We start from the raw sequence: 16,452 nt of genomic DNA, 5'->3' as shown, positions 1-16,452 counted from the left end.
ATGCATTTAATTTCAAAACGTAGGTAGGTATTGTAAGCTTCATAATAACTATGGCACCATTAAAACACTAAATATCCAATAATTCGCCTTGTTTTGGTCGTTGTGTAAAATAAAGCATCGTGGTAATGAAATAACCGTACTCGATATGAATAGTTACATCAGTAGCACAATAGAAACGATATCGAATAAAAAGTAACATTTCACAAACATAATGTAAAATTTTAACACCACACAGTTGCTATTAAATTCTTTTTGAATGAAAAAAAAAAGGATTTCTCATTAATGTATTTGAGGCTTGATAACAAAACCACTCAATGATTCGAAAAATGCTATGTTAGGTATTGAAAACTGTGTTTTTAAAAATGCACTTACTACATAAGCCAAATGTAGCGCTTGCAGTGAAACGATTTTTTTGAGGGGAAAACGTACTTAGGCTAATAAAATTAATTCAAGAACTCGAATAATTAAGTAAGTATTATCCGTACCTCAACCTAATTGGTAGGTATATAATTATGTAGGTATCATTTAATAATTTAAAAAATACCCAAATGTGGCGAAAAGAAAAAAATATACGACGGTTTGGAAAATTGCACCTATTTCAACTTTGTCATTTGAATATTTAAATACTAATTCAAGAAACAAGAGGATAAGGTAGTTAAAATGTCAAAAAATAATTTTTAAAATTCATAAAATCAACGCAAAAACGAAAATAAATCAACAATACACAAACTCTGGCCAAAATGAAGATTTTGCAATTGAAAAAATACCCACAAAAGCCTTATAATTCCAGCCAACCCCCCCCCCAAAAATTCTTAACGTGGTTCGATTTCCAATTGTATAGCAAATACACACGTGCAAATATTTGCTGTGAAATTGAACGAATTTAAAATTCACTTTTAATGTAAAACCTTTCGATTACAATTTACGAACCCTTACCAAATACGAGCTTAATGCGTATAAAAGGCAGTAATTATCGATATACGTATTAAATCAGTAAATTATTCTGTAGTGGTTGTAGCACTTTCTAACAATGAACCGATTGTTATGGCCCTTTTTAGAAAGGCCCTTCTCTATCGTCTTACACCTCCCCCAATACCTCCTTTGAATATCGGCTGCTGCAAATTTAACAGCACGAATGAGTCTTTTTAAATACAGTACAATCTGACTTTCATAAGAGCATTAATGGTTTATTTGATGGCGAAAGTATTTCAGTTATTTAACGAGCTGCTATTATATTTTCATCAGCGAAATTTTCATCGACAGAATTATACTTATACGCGGTGGCATAGCCAAGTGCAACATTAATGACGTTATTTCTTTGTATGTACCTATTCGATGGATGTGAATAAAAATCCTACGTATAAACAACTAGGTACCTAACATTTTATTCGCGCTACCAACGATTTAATACATTTACAATAAATCAATTAACAATAAAAAAATACTCGTAATATACTCGTATCATACGTGTGCCACAGATGGGGTGAAAAAATATACGAGATGTGACGAATAAACGTCTTTATTTGCCAAGTTCAATTGAACGTACGCTGTCGTTTATATCCTAAATGTAAATATTTCAACTTACGTTACGCTAGAAAGCTTATATAATAATAATACATAGCACTCTTAGTAGGTATAGACTACAATAAAATATAAGATATGAGATTCATGCCACAGTGCTTTTTTTTATAATAAAGTCGTATTATTAAATTTTTGGAAACAATGTTTATTGCTAAAATATCTTCAAATATATAAAAATACATTCGGTAGGCATATCAACTTCATCCTCCTAATATATTCTCATCGATCATACCCCAACTTACTAATTTACTCGTTTATAAAAACCGAAAAATACGTCGATGTTTATATAATTTATACCATCGTTTAAATAATAGCTACTCTTAAAAAGTTAAATAAACAAAACAAAATACTAAAAAAAATGCACACACAGTACGAAAGGAAAAACAACAAAAACATACAATAAACAGCGAAATACAGAGTGCAAGAGTTAAAGTATGAAAAGCTGTCAAAAACATATCTGTTTAAGCCGGTTGAGAAGGTTCGATATCGACCCTCTTGATAATAATTTAAAAGACCACGATGTAATTAACCGTACTTGGGAACTTTCAGTGACATGAAGTCAAGCTGAGTCGCTCATTCAATAATACTACCTCATTACTCTATCAATACGTCTATCAACCACAGTACGAACCCCCTGCCCGGTAAAATAATTGCCATCTTGAAACTTGAAATGCATTCTTTATTGTATAAATTTCTGCAGCATCCGTTCGAAATTAGATATGCGCAAAAAATTTTCTCCTGGAGGTTGTTTATCTTGGGCTGTATTTTTCCATCGTATTATTATTACAATGAAATGGGATCCGTGAAATCGATGCTTTATGGTGAATTACAATTTTTGTGTATTTTCGAACCAGGGGAATATTCAGCTATTTTTACGATTCCAAATATAAATGAAAAATCCATTGATTAGGTACGTAGCCTATTATGCATAGGTGTCGATATTTCTGTAATTAGCGAGCAACGTGAGAAGAGCTGTTGCGATAACCACTGCCACAAAAATTTCCTGAAGGTGAAAAAATAGAATTAAAAGTCAGTTCTGATAATGGACTCGAAACATCAAGATTTTTCAACAAAGTAATTGCAAACTGAAAACAGAGAAAAAGGCCGAAAATAGGTAGTAGGTACCTATTTGACCTAAAAAGAGTTTGAGAAATGATACCTACATTGACTATCACAATATTTTGGCAATGGTTTTTTTTGAGGGGGGAGGGGGGAATATTGAAATTTCAGATTTTGAAAGATAGTTTTTGGAAGCAGTGTTGTCACGATAGGGCAATAATTCTACAGCAAAAAATCACCCATTTTTCGAGCTAAATTAAGTTTAAAAATTAAAAAAAAAACTGTTTCAATTTTGAAGCGATTTTTGAACTTGTGCACCAATGTGGATAACTCCTTCAATTTAACTCCCATACTTACATCAAAACTGCTAGTTTTGAGCCATTCTGGAGCCTGATCGTTCAAAGTTATAGGTCTCAGGGCTTACTTTTGACCTTTTCAGAGTGATTTGAAGTTTCTGGAGAAAACTAAAAAATCGCTGGAGGCTCCAGAATGGTCTAAAACCAGTAGTTATCGATGTGTGGGAGTTGAATTGAAGGCATTTATTCACAATGGTTCCCTTGGCCCAAAAAAATTCACATTCCATGAAAAAAAATTGAAAATCGCCGTTAAAACAAGGTTTTTTAAATTTTGTAAATTTTTAAAAATTCATCAAAAATCCAATTCGAGCAATTCTGTCTTTTTGTACGTACAATGTTCCTTAAAAACTTCAATACTTTGTTTCTCACTAGTAAGTTTCAAAGCAATCAGAAATGATATATAAGCAAATTTTAATAATAATTTTCATGAAATAGACTCGTATTTCACTACAGTTTTCGAATTCTACTACCCATAATCATAAATTAGAAGAAACTGATCAGACAAGATGGATGTTTACTAAAAGAAATTCTAACTCCAAGATTTAAAAAATGTTCACTGGCAGTGGTGGGTATTTCACCACATTGTTCAAAAACTGCTTGTATGTAGGTGTTTTTCTATAATTAAATATTGGAAAAAAGAACTGAATAAAAAAAAACTGAAAAGACATCAGACATTATTCACCTCTCAGCAATATTGACTCAATTTGTTTTGAAGGAGGAACAAAAATCACAAAAATCAGTCGATAGCCACTTTTTTACTGAAATCACTTCTAATTTACAACTACTATCGAAATAAAAATATATAATAAACACCCCTCGAAATAATGAAATTGTTCTTTCAATATTGCCTTAAATGCAAGTCCCTTCACTCCAATTTTTTCTTTCGTCAATTCAAAAAGAACTGGCACTTTGAGAATATTAAAAAAGTCATGAAAATAGGCATTATCCATCTTGTCATTTCTCCAACATCATTAATTGAGGAGCGATATTCCAAAACGCCCTTAGTCCACTTTTTGAAATTTTACAGGAGAAGGAAAAAACGTGGTACGTAAGAGGTTACGTTACATTTGGCATTGGTGATTGTTCTGTTACCTACCCAAACACTTCCCTGGTGCTATGCTTTAAACATTTTTACGCGATATGTTGATTAGTGCCTCTGAGCGTTCATGAAAGTGACCTATGTTGACAAAGGCCGTTTTGGAAAATTTTTTTCAAAATGTAAAGTGATTAATGTTTCAATAGCTATTTCTCAACTGTTCGTCGAGATTATTTTTTTTAAAGTTGTTTTTCATTTCATCGGGTGAAAGGGGTTTTTCAACTTTTCCGACAGATAGGTACGTAAAAATAGGGGTCAAATGGGTCAACTTCACCTATAAAAACTTTTTTTCATGTTTTGAATAAAAAAATCGCGTTTTTTTGCAAACTTTGAATTTTTTAAAATCGACTTTGCAACATGTTACCATGCCACTTTTTTAATATTATGTTGTTCAGCATAAAAAGTTGTGCATAATATCCCAATTGACAAAATCGTAAGCGTTTTGCTAGCGGAACCTCGCGTTTACCTCGCTGACTCGCGTTTATCTGGCGAATTTCTCGCGATTTCCAGCTAGCAACATTTCCTTCCTCACGCAAATCAAGCAGTTTACTAGCGATTGTAAGCTAGCGTTTTAGATGCTCGCAAAAAGCTAGCGATCATCTAGCGCATTTCAGCTACTTTAAAAATGGTTAGATTTGCTCGTTTTATGCTCGCGAAAAGCAAGCGATCATCTCGCGCACTTGAGCTAGTTTGAAAATGCTCAGATTTGCTCGTGTAATTCTAGCAATCTGCGAGTGAATTTTTGCTAGCTTTCCTACTCATGACGCATGACGTCACAATCACATGATTACGGTTATAGTCTTTGTTTTCACAGGGTATTGCAGAGTAACTCAAAATGGCGTTTTTTTCATTTTTTTATGCCTATTAACAATCAAGATTGCGAGGTACAATTTTGGGAACACGTTTTTTGGATGTATTTTTGGCCCTTAAACATCATATACTATATTAGAAATTTTTGCTTTGGTGCACCGTGGTGAAAACATGGAATAATGTATCGTAGGGGGATTGTGGGGGGGGGATGGGAATTTTGAGAAAAATGATTATCAATGAGTAGGGTATCGTTTTCATATGATTCAATACCGCTGAGCACGAATATGACCTCAGATTTTCTGCTACACTCACCTACCCCTCTCCAGACCCTCTCAGCCCCCCTCAATTTTCACAATTTTTGAAATAAAGTTATTTTGATGACATTGGTGTCGTTTTCATACGATTCGATACCGCTGAGCACGAATATGACTAGAGATTTTCTGCTACACTCACCTTCCCCTCTCCAGAGCACCTCAGCCCCCCTCAATTTTCACGATTTTCAAAATTAAGTTATTTTGATGATGTTGGTTTCATTGCTATGGGAAAATTACATAAGTTCATTGTTATTGTACATGAAATTTCTCGCAGAATGAGCTACAGCACATGGCTCCCCCTCATAACATTCTTTACTTTTTTTTTATCAGTATTTCGTTACCATATTTTTTTCTCGTGATTTTTTATGTAGGTAGTCATTGAATTATAAAATACATACTCATACGTACTCAAGTTACAGTTATCATGAATATTATTATGCCACATATGCTCTGTATACCTATACAGTGCAATACACATATAGATTTGTTACGTTTTCATGTGTAGAAAAAAATCAAAGGTCCACCCCCTCGGGGGGAGTCAGGTGCTGTAGCTCATTCTACGAGAAATTTTATGTGCAATAACAATGCACTTATGTAATTTTCCCATAGCAATGGAACCAATGCCATCAATACAACTTTATTTTAAAAATTGTGAAAATTGAGGGGGGCTGAGGGGCTCTGGAGAGGGGTAGGTGAGTGTAGCAGAAAATCTGAGGTCATATTCGTGCTCAGCGGTATTGAATCATATGAAAACGATACCCTACTCATTGATAATTATTTTCCTCAAAATTCCCATTTCACCCCCACCCCCTACGATACATTATTCCAAGTTTTCACCACGGCGCACCCAAGCAAAAATTTCTAATATAGTATATGATGTTTGGGGGCCAAAAATACATCCAAAAAACGTGTTTCCAAAATTGTACCTCGCAATCTTGATTGTTAATAGGCATAAAAAATTGAAAAAAACGCCATTTTGAGTGGTAAGTATGAGGGGAGGGGGTTGAAAATTTTTGTGGAGATACCTACCAAAGATATACATAACTTCCAGAAAAATTTTCAAAATCAGTTGAAGTGGAGCTGAGAAAAGTGTTATTGAAATTTCAAAAAAGGGGGGTTCCCCAAAAAGGGGAGGTGGTGTGGATCCAAAATTTTTCACGCGGTAGCTTCTCGATGATACCCACCTTCCATGCTAGTATCAACCCGAACGCTCTCGGGGGCCGTTTCACCCCTCCTATGCGCCGATGTTTTTTTTGTGTTTTTTAGACAACCCCTCTCATGAATGGTTCCAGCTCCGTCCCCCTTGGGGGTAGAAGGAAAGTTGATATATCACTAGATCGGAAATTTGACGTAGATTCTTTTATCTCGCTACATATTTTTCGCTAAAATGCAATGCGGGGGAGAAGATCGCAAAAAACGGGTTTTGGGGGGCTTAGATCCACAATAGGGGAGAACGCTCACCAGGGCCGAGCGGGGACTCATCGGATTCGTGTTCAGCACATAAAAATAGACCGGTATACCAAAATTCAGCTTTCTACCTCACTTTTCCGAATGACCCTTTTTTTTGTCCAACTTTCCTGGACTATGATGGATATTTTTCAATTTTTTTATTGAGGTTTTAAGTACCGTCAGGTGGGGTGAAATAGGACACTGGGGTGAGAATAGACACTTCTCGTTTTTTCGGCTGTTTGTCGTCACAGCTCACGTAATAACAAAGATAGGATACTAATTTTTTTTTCTTCGGATAGTGGAGTGTCAGACGAATTTTTCTGTGTATGATAGTGCACGTTTCATAAATAAACAAAACCAGGAAAAAATAAACCGTAAAACTGATAAATTTCGTTTTTGAAGGAACACCTCCCGATTTTTCGAGTTCATTTAATTTCTTTGAAAGTTGAGTGCTTTAAATTATTGTACACGTATAGAGCCATGTGTTAGCTACAATTTCTTTTTTAAATGATCAAAATTGGTCCATAAATATGGCTTCTGCGATTTTTTTTCTGTCTGAAAATATCGTACATTTTGTCAAAAAAATATTAGATACCTGCAGTAATTTTGTTATTTTGCTGTTTCAGAATGGTTTGAGTGTAAAAAGTAAAAAAAGGTCAAAATCTTACAACGGCCTTGACCATTTATTCCTTTTATACGCCTAATCATTCTGAAAAAGCAAAATAAAAAAATTACCACAAGTAACATTTTTGAAAAAATTTACGATCTGTTTTCAGACAGAAAAAAAATCACAGAAGCCATATTTATGGACCAATTTTGATAATTTAAAAAAGAAATTGTAGCTAACACATTGCTCTATACGAGTATAATAATTCAAAGCTTTTACCTTTCGAAAATATTTAATGAATTCAAAAAATGTAGGAGTGTCCATTCTCACCCCATTTTTTGGGGTCCGACCTTGCCTACTTTGAGCGGTTTTTGGAAAATGGGGGGAGGGGGCGAGAATTTTTTGGAGGGGGTCTACTTATAGCCAAAGGACGTAGAATTCCGTGGGAAAAAAAATTAGCTTGATAACTTAATTAGTTTTGGAATAAATTGAAAAAAACCTCGAAAATCGTCCTATTTCACCCCACCTGACGGTAAATAGGTAGGTCTACCTACCTAACTGAAAATTCAATTGATAGATAAATGATTGATAATGAACATTCTTCTTAAAAAAATTGGCAATGAGAAACACTGATTCACACACTGCAATCCAATAAATGCCACATTACAAACTTGTACAGTGATACAGTAATACACCAATCAATACTTGGAGGGCCTGAATCAAATACTTCAGTCGTGGCCATGTCGTTAAGCGTAGGTAGTTAGGAACATAGGGTTGCAGGTTCGAATCCCCGTTAATTAGGTAGGAAAATTTTCGTAGGAAAATTAGGTCTTAAAAAATTCGTTGTGATGAGGAGAATTCAGACGTGAAGAAATACTCAAAATTGAGGGTACCTAACCCCACTCTTTTAATTTTTGAAAATAAAATTTTGACTTTAATGGGTGATAATTATTTTATTTAGTGGAATGCTAGCGTATAGCGAGCTGAGAAAGAAGCAACATGTTCTGCTAGCGTTTTTATCGCTCAAAAAAATCCGAAAACTGCACAAAACGCTAGCTTTCTGCTAGCTTTTTCCTAGCTGAGGCTCGCTTTCTTTTAACGAACACGCTAGCTTTTTGCTAGTGATTTTCTAGCGTGAAACACTGGCGAAAAAAAGCTAGCAGAGAGTCCCAAAATCACGCTAGTGCGCTAGCGCAATTGTAGCGTGATTAGCTAGCTATTATCTAGCATTTTTATCCAAATTTTTGTCAATTGGGATATTTTTTTCAGAATTTTTGAGAGTCCGAACGATATGAAAACTATGTTTTGAAACTTTTTGAGCTAATTTTTTGTACAAAATAAAGTGGCAACACCAGGCATCGTAGCCGGTCACTTTTATAGTGACTTAAGTCACTTTTATCACGAAATGTAACTTTTGGTAACTTTTTTCATCAAAAAATCACTATTGGTCACTTTTCTTCCAAAAAAGTCACTTTTTTGTTTTTTTTTCGTTTTTTAAACAAAATTTTCATCTAAATTATCGTTTTTTTACTCATTTTCAAAGGATTTTATGACAATTTTCTTTATTAAACAATTTCAGAATTTTAAGAACACAAATTTTTACTTTTCGAAACATCAATTTTCGAAAGCTTTTGCCCTCGCTTCGCTCGGGTTTGTTTTCTTTTCTTTTTCAGAATAAAGAGAATTTTTTTTTAAAATCAAGTTCTAAAGCCAAAAAATAAACTTCTTACAAAAAAACATGTTTTTTTGCCTCTCAAAATACAAATTTTCAAGAGCTTTCGCCCTTGATTAGGCCTATCTTTTTTCATTTTCAAAATCAACTTCCTTCAAAAAAACATCATTCGAATTCTAAAATTTTAAAAATAAAAAAATATACTCCTCGTTCTTACATTTTTGTTTTTAAACGGATTTTCCGGTGGGGCCAGGCGGGAGAATAAAGTAATAATTTTTAGGTGAGATATTGAAAGTTTTTTTGCTTTTGTTTTTCGATTTTTTGCTCTCCTGAACGCTGGAATTAAAAAAAAATGGTTACTTTTTTGGTCACTTTTTTCACTGATAAAATTCACTAAAGTCACTTTTTTTAGAAAAATTTGGCTACGATGCCTGGGCAACACTGATTTTTAAGATATCACCAAAAAGCCTTTCAAAACCCTAACTATGAGAAAAAGTTCCATTTCGATAGGTATCGCGGTTATATTGAGTAATCCACTGTTGAAATGGATGATATTTGAGGATCACTGAAACTGGCTACCTTTAAAAATGGGCTAGAGGGATGCGATTTGCACCATTGGTCATCCCTTCGGAAGGTCTTTCCACAGGAAAAATTTCAAAAAAATCGCCGAACCCCCTACCACTTCTTGGTCCAATTGACGTGGAATAGCCCTGCTCTTTAATTAAAACACATTTCCAACAATCACTGGATAAAGGCCGTTTTGGCGGGACTTTCATTTTTTAATTTTTTTAAAAATTGGCTTTTTAGATGGGATTCGCGCTGTATTTGGGTAGATTAGAAGTGTAGGTATGAAAGTCCATACATTATCCACCAGAAGGCGCCAAAAAACGCAATTCGAAAAAAATGGTCTTAAGTGCGTTTTGGAATATCGCTCCTCAATTTTAAAATGCCTCCAAAACATTTAATTATTAAAAGCAAGACTTGACCCTTGAACAATTCGAAAAACCTCATTCATTATGCAAAATGACTCAATCTTATTTTATCTTACGACTTCGTCCTTATCTCAAGTTTAACCACAAAGTGAGAAACGTGTTCATATTGGACGTTTTCATTCATTATCTTTGCGTTGAAAATAGACACGAGTACTATTCCCAGTTGACCAAATGCTAGCAAATTTTGTGCTAGCGTAAATGGTGCCGGAATTTGAGACACTTTTTTAAAAAAATGCTAGCAAATCAGTTGCGATTAGTTCGCATTAGAGTAGCAGAATTGCGCACAAATAGCTAGCACGTAGCTGGCACAAAGCTAGCAAAAAGCTAGCATTTTGTTGGCAATTTGCTCTGCATTCTGCTACGTACATGCGACTAAATCGCGACTGATTTGCTAGAAATTTTTGCAAAAAGTGTCCCATATTCCGGCACCATTTACGCTATAGCGCAAATTATGCTAGCAAGAAGCTAGCATTTTGCTAGCGTAGAAAAACTTTGATCAGTAAAGTAATTACTACATATTAATTAATTTTTAAAAATTCTGGGTGTTTACCTTTAACAGGTGGTAGTTTTCCAGGAAATTCCAAAAATTAGGCGACTGTCCCAGCTCAGAGGTAGCATAACGCTATCATCTTGGGATAGTATAAGAAGAGTGATGTCACTCTTCTTACTTTTCAACAAGATACCACCTTGAGCTTATATTCAACTTGATGACACACTTTATCTAAGAGTAGCAAAGTATACCATGAGAGAGATCGACGCTAGCAATTCTCTAGCATTATGCTAGCGCTTAGGTTGAAAAATCTCTTTATTAAATAAAAAATGAAGTTTTTTTTTTTAAATAGAAAAATTGTCAAAATTTAAAATTTGAAAATGAAGTATCAAACAAACCATGAAAATGAAAAATTTCAAAAACATTTGAACAACATTTTAGTCCACGGCAATGGGAGTAATTGCACGCCCTGCCGATCCTCCGGGACAACTTTTTCCTTAAAGGGGACATCCTAAGGAACATTTTAAAGCAAACTTGCTGAAAAAAAATTGGCCTTACTTATAGTCGGGGGGCCCGCATATGGATCACTTGCACCCCCCTGCCGATCCTCCGGGACGACTTTTTTCTTAAAGGGGGAGTCCTAAGGAACATTTCTAGCCCTTGTCCTCAAAAACAACAGTGGCCCTACTTACAAAATGGCGGCCATTTTGATTGACAGGTCAGCCGAAATCTCAGATTTTGCGTTCCAACATAGGACTAGCAAAAAATTTTTTAAACTGTATAAAGGTAGATCGAAAGAGCAGGTAATAATTCATCATCTGTCAAAATTTCAAGTGCTAAAGTGCCTTTTTCGATTTTTGGTGAATTTTCAAAAATCAAATTTTGCCCAAAATGTGAGAAAAAATCAAAATTTTACCAAATTGACATAGAAATCTGAAATTTGGAATATACCATATTTTCGACCTGCCAAATTGATTGGAATCTGTTTCAAACCGTTTTGAGCAGTTCTGGCGCCTCCAGCGGCTTTTTGAAACTCGAAATTCCCACAAAATTTCATTATATATGGAGTGGGAAAGCCAAAATTAATTCTGCAAACTAATTTCAATACTCGATGAAGTCGACCGCAGGTAAATTTCAAGTCATTTTGGTGCCTCCAGCGATTTTTTGAAAATTACTGGAGCCTCCAGTAAATTTTTGAAACTCGAAATTCTCAAAAAATTTTATCAAATGGAGTTAGAAAGCCGAAATCAATTCTGCATACTAATTTCAATACTTCATGAAATCGACCGCAGGTGATTTTCAAGTCGTTTTTTGCCTCCAGTAGATTTTTGAAACTCCAAATTCCCACAAAATTTCATCAAATGGAGTTGGAAAGCCGAATTTCAATACGCTATGAAGTCGACTGCAGGTAAATTTCAAGTCGTTTTGAAGCCTTCAGCAATTTTTTGAAAATTATTGGAGCCTCTAGTAGATTTTTGAAACTTGAAATTTCCCCAAAATTTCATCAAATGGGGTTAGAAAGCCGAAACTTACTCTGCAAACTAATTTCAGTACAATAATAATATGAAGTCGACTGCATCATGGTGGTTTCATGTGGTGTTGAAGGTTTCAGCTACTTTTTGGAAGGATCAGTTCTACTATAAATACCATGAAACCTTTCAAAAAGTCACTGGAGGCTCAATAAATTACTTGAACCCACCTGAAGTCGTCTTCAGAGGGTGTTAAAATTGGAGTGCGTAGGTTATTTCAGCTTTCCATCTCCATTTTGAGGAAATTTTGGGGAAATTTCAAGTTTCAATAATTTACTGGAGGCTCCAGTATTTTTCAAAAATTGCTGGAGGCTCCAAAACGACTTGAAATTCACCTGCAGTTGACTTTATAGCGTATTGAAATTAGTTTGCAGAATTAATTTCGGATTTCCAACTCCATTTGATGAAATTTTGTGAGAATTTCGAGTTTCAAAAATCCGCTGGAGGCTCCAGAACTGCTCAAAACGGTTTGAAACAGATTCCAGTCGATTTGGCAGGTCGAAAATATGGTATATTCCAAATTTCAGATTTCTAGGTCAATTTGGTAAAATTTTGATTTTTTCTCACATTTTGGGCAAAATTTGATTTTTGAAAATTCACCAAAAATCGAAAAAGGCACTTTAGCACTTGAAATTTTGACAGATGATGAATTATTACCTGCTCTTTCGATCTACCTTTATACAGTTTAAAAAATTTTTTGCTAGTCCTATGTTGGAACGCAAAATCTGAGATTTCGGCTGACCTGTCAATCAAAATGGCCGCCATTTTGTAAGTAGGGCCACTTTTGTTTTTGAGGACAAGGGCTAGAAATGTTCCTTAGGACTCCCCCTTTAAGAAAAAAGTTGTCCCGGAGGATCGGCAAGGGGGAGCAAGTGATCCTTATGCGGGCCCCCCGACTATTACAAAATGGCGGCAATTTTGATTGAAAGGTTCGCGTTTCAACATAGGACGTGCACAAAATTTTTCAAACCTTACAAACGTAGATCGAAAGATTATGCAAAAATTCATCACCCGTCAAAATTTCAAGTGGTAAAGTACCTTTTTCGATTTTCGGTGAATTTTCAAAAATCAAATTTTGGCCAAAATGTGAGAAAAAATCAAAATTTTACCAAATTGACCAAGAAACCTGACATTTGGGATATACCCTATTTTCGACATGCCAAATCGATGGGAAACGGTTTCAACTTGTTTTGGGCAGTTCTGGAGCCTCCAGCAGATTTTTGAAACTCAAATTGAAGTTGTAAAGCTCAAATTTATTCTGAAAACTAATTTCAATACGCAACGAAGTACTGCAGGTGAATTTCAAGTCGTTTTGGAGCCTCCAGCGACTCTTTAAAAATTCCTGAAGCTTCCAGCAGATTTTTGAAACTTTAAACTTTCACAAAATTTCATCAAACTGAGATGGAGAGTCGAAATTCATTCTGCAAATTAATTTTAATACGCTACGAAGTCGACTGCTTGTGGGTTTCAAGTCGTTTTGGAGCCTCCAGCGAATTTTCGAAGGTTGTATGGCGTTTTTTGGAAAATTGGAATTTCCTAAAAGTAGCTGGAAGCTTCAAAACCATTTGAAACCTGTGAAATAAATTTCAGCTTGCCAACTCCAATTGATTAATTAATGTTGTGGGAATTTCAAGTTTCAAAAGCCTATTACTGGAGGCTCTAAAATGACTTGAACCCACCTGAAGTCGTCTTCAGAGGGTGTTAAAATTGGAGTGTAGAGTAAACTACAGCTTTCCATGTCCATTTGATGAAATTTTGTTGTCCCCTTTAAGAAAAAAGTTGCCCCAGAAGATCGGCGGGGGGGGGGGGGGTGCAATTACTCCTATTGTCATATGCAGGAATATTTTTAATGATTTTTGTATGTGCGCTGAGGGATGGAAAAGATACTTGCTCGCATTTGCTACAATAAATATTAAATAACGCAGAAAAAGGTTTATTGGTGAGAAATGCGTAAGATCTGGTAGCACGTTCCTATCATTTGACTACAAAGAAAACGCCAAGTCACCAGATGCAGAAACTAGAGATATGCTTACATTTTTCTAGAGCCAGATGGCTAAGTAAATGCTAGCTCAGAGATGCAAGAATATTACCTGAAGTTTCCTATCATAAAACTGTGAGCAGGTACATATTAGTCAGTGATACGCTGGCATTAAGCGAGCAGGTATAGAGTGAGGCAAAAGCTAGCTGAGATATGCGAGAATATTGCTTGAACTTTCTTGGCATAGAATTGCAAGCAAGTATCCATCAGTGATACGCTAGCATCAGGCGAGCATGTATGAAGTGAAGTAAAAGCTAGCTGAGATATGCGAGAATATTGCTTGAACTGTCTTAGCATAGAATTGCGAGCAAGTATCCGCCAGTAATATGCTAGCATAAGGCAAGCAAGTTAAAGTGAAGTAAAAGCTAGCTGAGAGTCGCTGGAAAACAGCTCGAAAATTGCTAGAATTGAATTTTCTAGCGAAAAACTACAAGAAAATCGCTTACTTTTAGCGAGATAATTATCGCTGGCCACAAAAAGCGAGTAAATTGCTAGCAACTTATCAAAACGCGAATAAAACGCTAGCTTTTTGCTAGCATGTGGTCAACTGGGTTATCCTGATAAAAAGGAAGGATTATAATTTATTTTTAAATTTTCATTTAATGACCTTCTTCGCATTCTCAAACAGTCAAAAAAAAAGAAGAAAGTCCAGTTCAACTAAATAAAGCAATTAAGAGATCAAAATCAATGATTAATGAACTTTTATGCAGGTACATATTTTGTGACTCGTCGTAAAATCATACAGAAAAAAATAAAAAGGATTTATTATGAAATACATACACTTTTTTTGATAAGTAGGTACACTTTTTTCAGGTCTAAAGTCCCAGAACTACCTATTTAATTTTTTTTCTTTCAGATAAAGGTTTTACTACACATCGAGAAACTACTCGCGGTATAATTGATTAATTTTCGCAGTTTTAACACCAAAGTAAATTCCTATAATGAATGGCTAATTAGCTACGCTTCAGCGATAGTTTCAATTTCCGTGCATTGAATTATCTTTCCGTGACGTCATCCAAACAAATTTCTTAGGCCAGTTTACATTTTTGGTTCAAGAACAAAAAAAGTATAACAAACGTTTCTCTCTCTTTTTAATCATAATCTATACGTATTTTTCGAAAAAACGAAATTTGTATAATATGCCCAAGTAAGATAATAAAAATAATTTGATTGATTACAGAGAAGGGGGAGCTCTCGCAGTTATCATTTTCTATCACTGAAATTCTAATTTAGGTATACATGCCGATAAAGGAGAAGAATTCCAAGAGCTACAAACTGAAAAATCTCAACATTCTAGGTACCTATCGAATAATCACACGAGAGCTTTCAAATCATCTACGTGCTTGTTCACGTTAAAAATAAAGTCGAATAGCTTACCTGCGAATATTGTTTCAGATCGCAAGAAAACATCTCGCAGGTCATTATATTTACAACAGAAAACCAACGCTGAACACAAGTGCATACGTACATACCTACAATCACAAACAGAACTAACACACCTGAGTAATTTTTTTCACCTGTTTCATAAATTACCACGCGTCATACATACACACAGAACAAATAGAAAAATTACAACCGGTACTGAAAACGATAAACCTATTAAAACGGACTGAAATTTTTTGATAAAGTGAAGTACAGTTCTCATATTGAAAATCGGGCGAATATTTGACGTACTCTTGTACATGTAAGTACATACTTACGTTACATTTACATACAGAATTTTGAGATACATTACACGAGTACATAGGTACCTATACCTACATATAAATATTTTTCATGTTTGCACCTCTGAAGAAAGCTACCAAAAAACACAATACAAAATACGAAATGAATACTTTACCAAGAAAATAATTCTGAGAAAAAAAATCAAGAAAATTTCACGAATGACCTTTGGGTAGTGAGCTAGTGACTGTCTAGCATCCCTACAAATTTGAAAAAATTCGATTGAAAAGTGCCAGTAGATGGAAATTTTGCCCAATGGTTGTGAGGAAACAACGACGTCCCCTATGATGAGTATGGAGTATGGGATTTTTAAAGGAGACTGACTTCATACGTTTTCAGCGTAGTCATCCTTCGACTCAGTGCACCAGAGTTATCCTCACTGACACTTTCAGAAAACTTTTCAGCCTCTTTTAGAAGTAATTTCAGCTTTCCTCAACAATAAAAGGTATGTACGAAGTAGATGAAAAGTATAACGAGTAATTAGAATTGAATCCAGGGAGTAGAGATCAGAGAGCATTGAGACGTCCCGGCTCTTGAGGGATAATGTACCTATTCCACCGAGAAGTAATTTCAAATTTTAAGCCTCTTTTTTGGTCTTTCAGGCAGGAAAATATTTTTTAATGGGTGCAATTTATCTTCACCTACTGTAAAAAAGGGGGTTAGCACAATAAACGATTTATTCACGATAAAAAAAAATGTATTACACGATTCAATGAAAAACGAACGACAAATCATGC

The 16,452-nt window shown here is 34.9% G+C and overlaps 1 long non-coding RNA gene across 1 annotated transcript; it reads right to left on the bottom strand.

The window, feature by feature from the left end:
* Nucleotides 1-1,359: 1,359 nt before the first annotated feature.
* LOC135836399 (uncharacterized) lies at nt 1,360-15,536 on the bottom strand. Its single transcript, XR_010557036.1, has 2 exons — nt 15,371-15,536; nt 1,360-2,584 (listed from the first exon to the last, which is right to left on the bottom strand). It is a non-coding gene; the product is annotated as an uncharacterized LOC135836399 (long non-coding RNA).
* Nucleotides 15,537-16,452: the final 916 nt, after the last annotated feature.

This window comes from Planococcus citri, chromosome 2 (genome assembly GCF_950023065.1).
Source record: "Planococcus citri chromosome 2, ihPlaCitr1.1, whole genome shotgun sequence".
NCBI classification, from domain to species: Eukaryota; Metazoa; Arthropoda; class Insecta; order Hemiptera; family Pseudococcidae; genus Planococcus; species Planococcus citri.
This window is presented reverse-complemented; position numbering and strand designations above follow the sequence as displayed.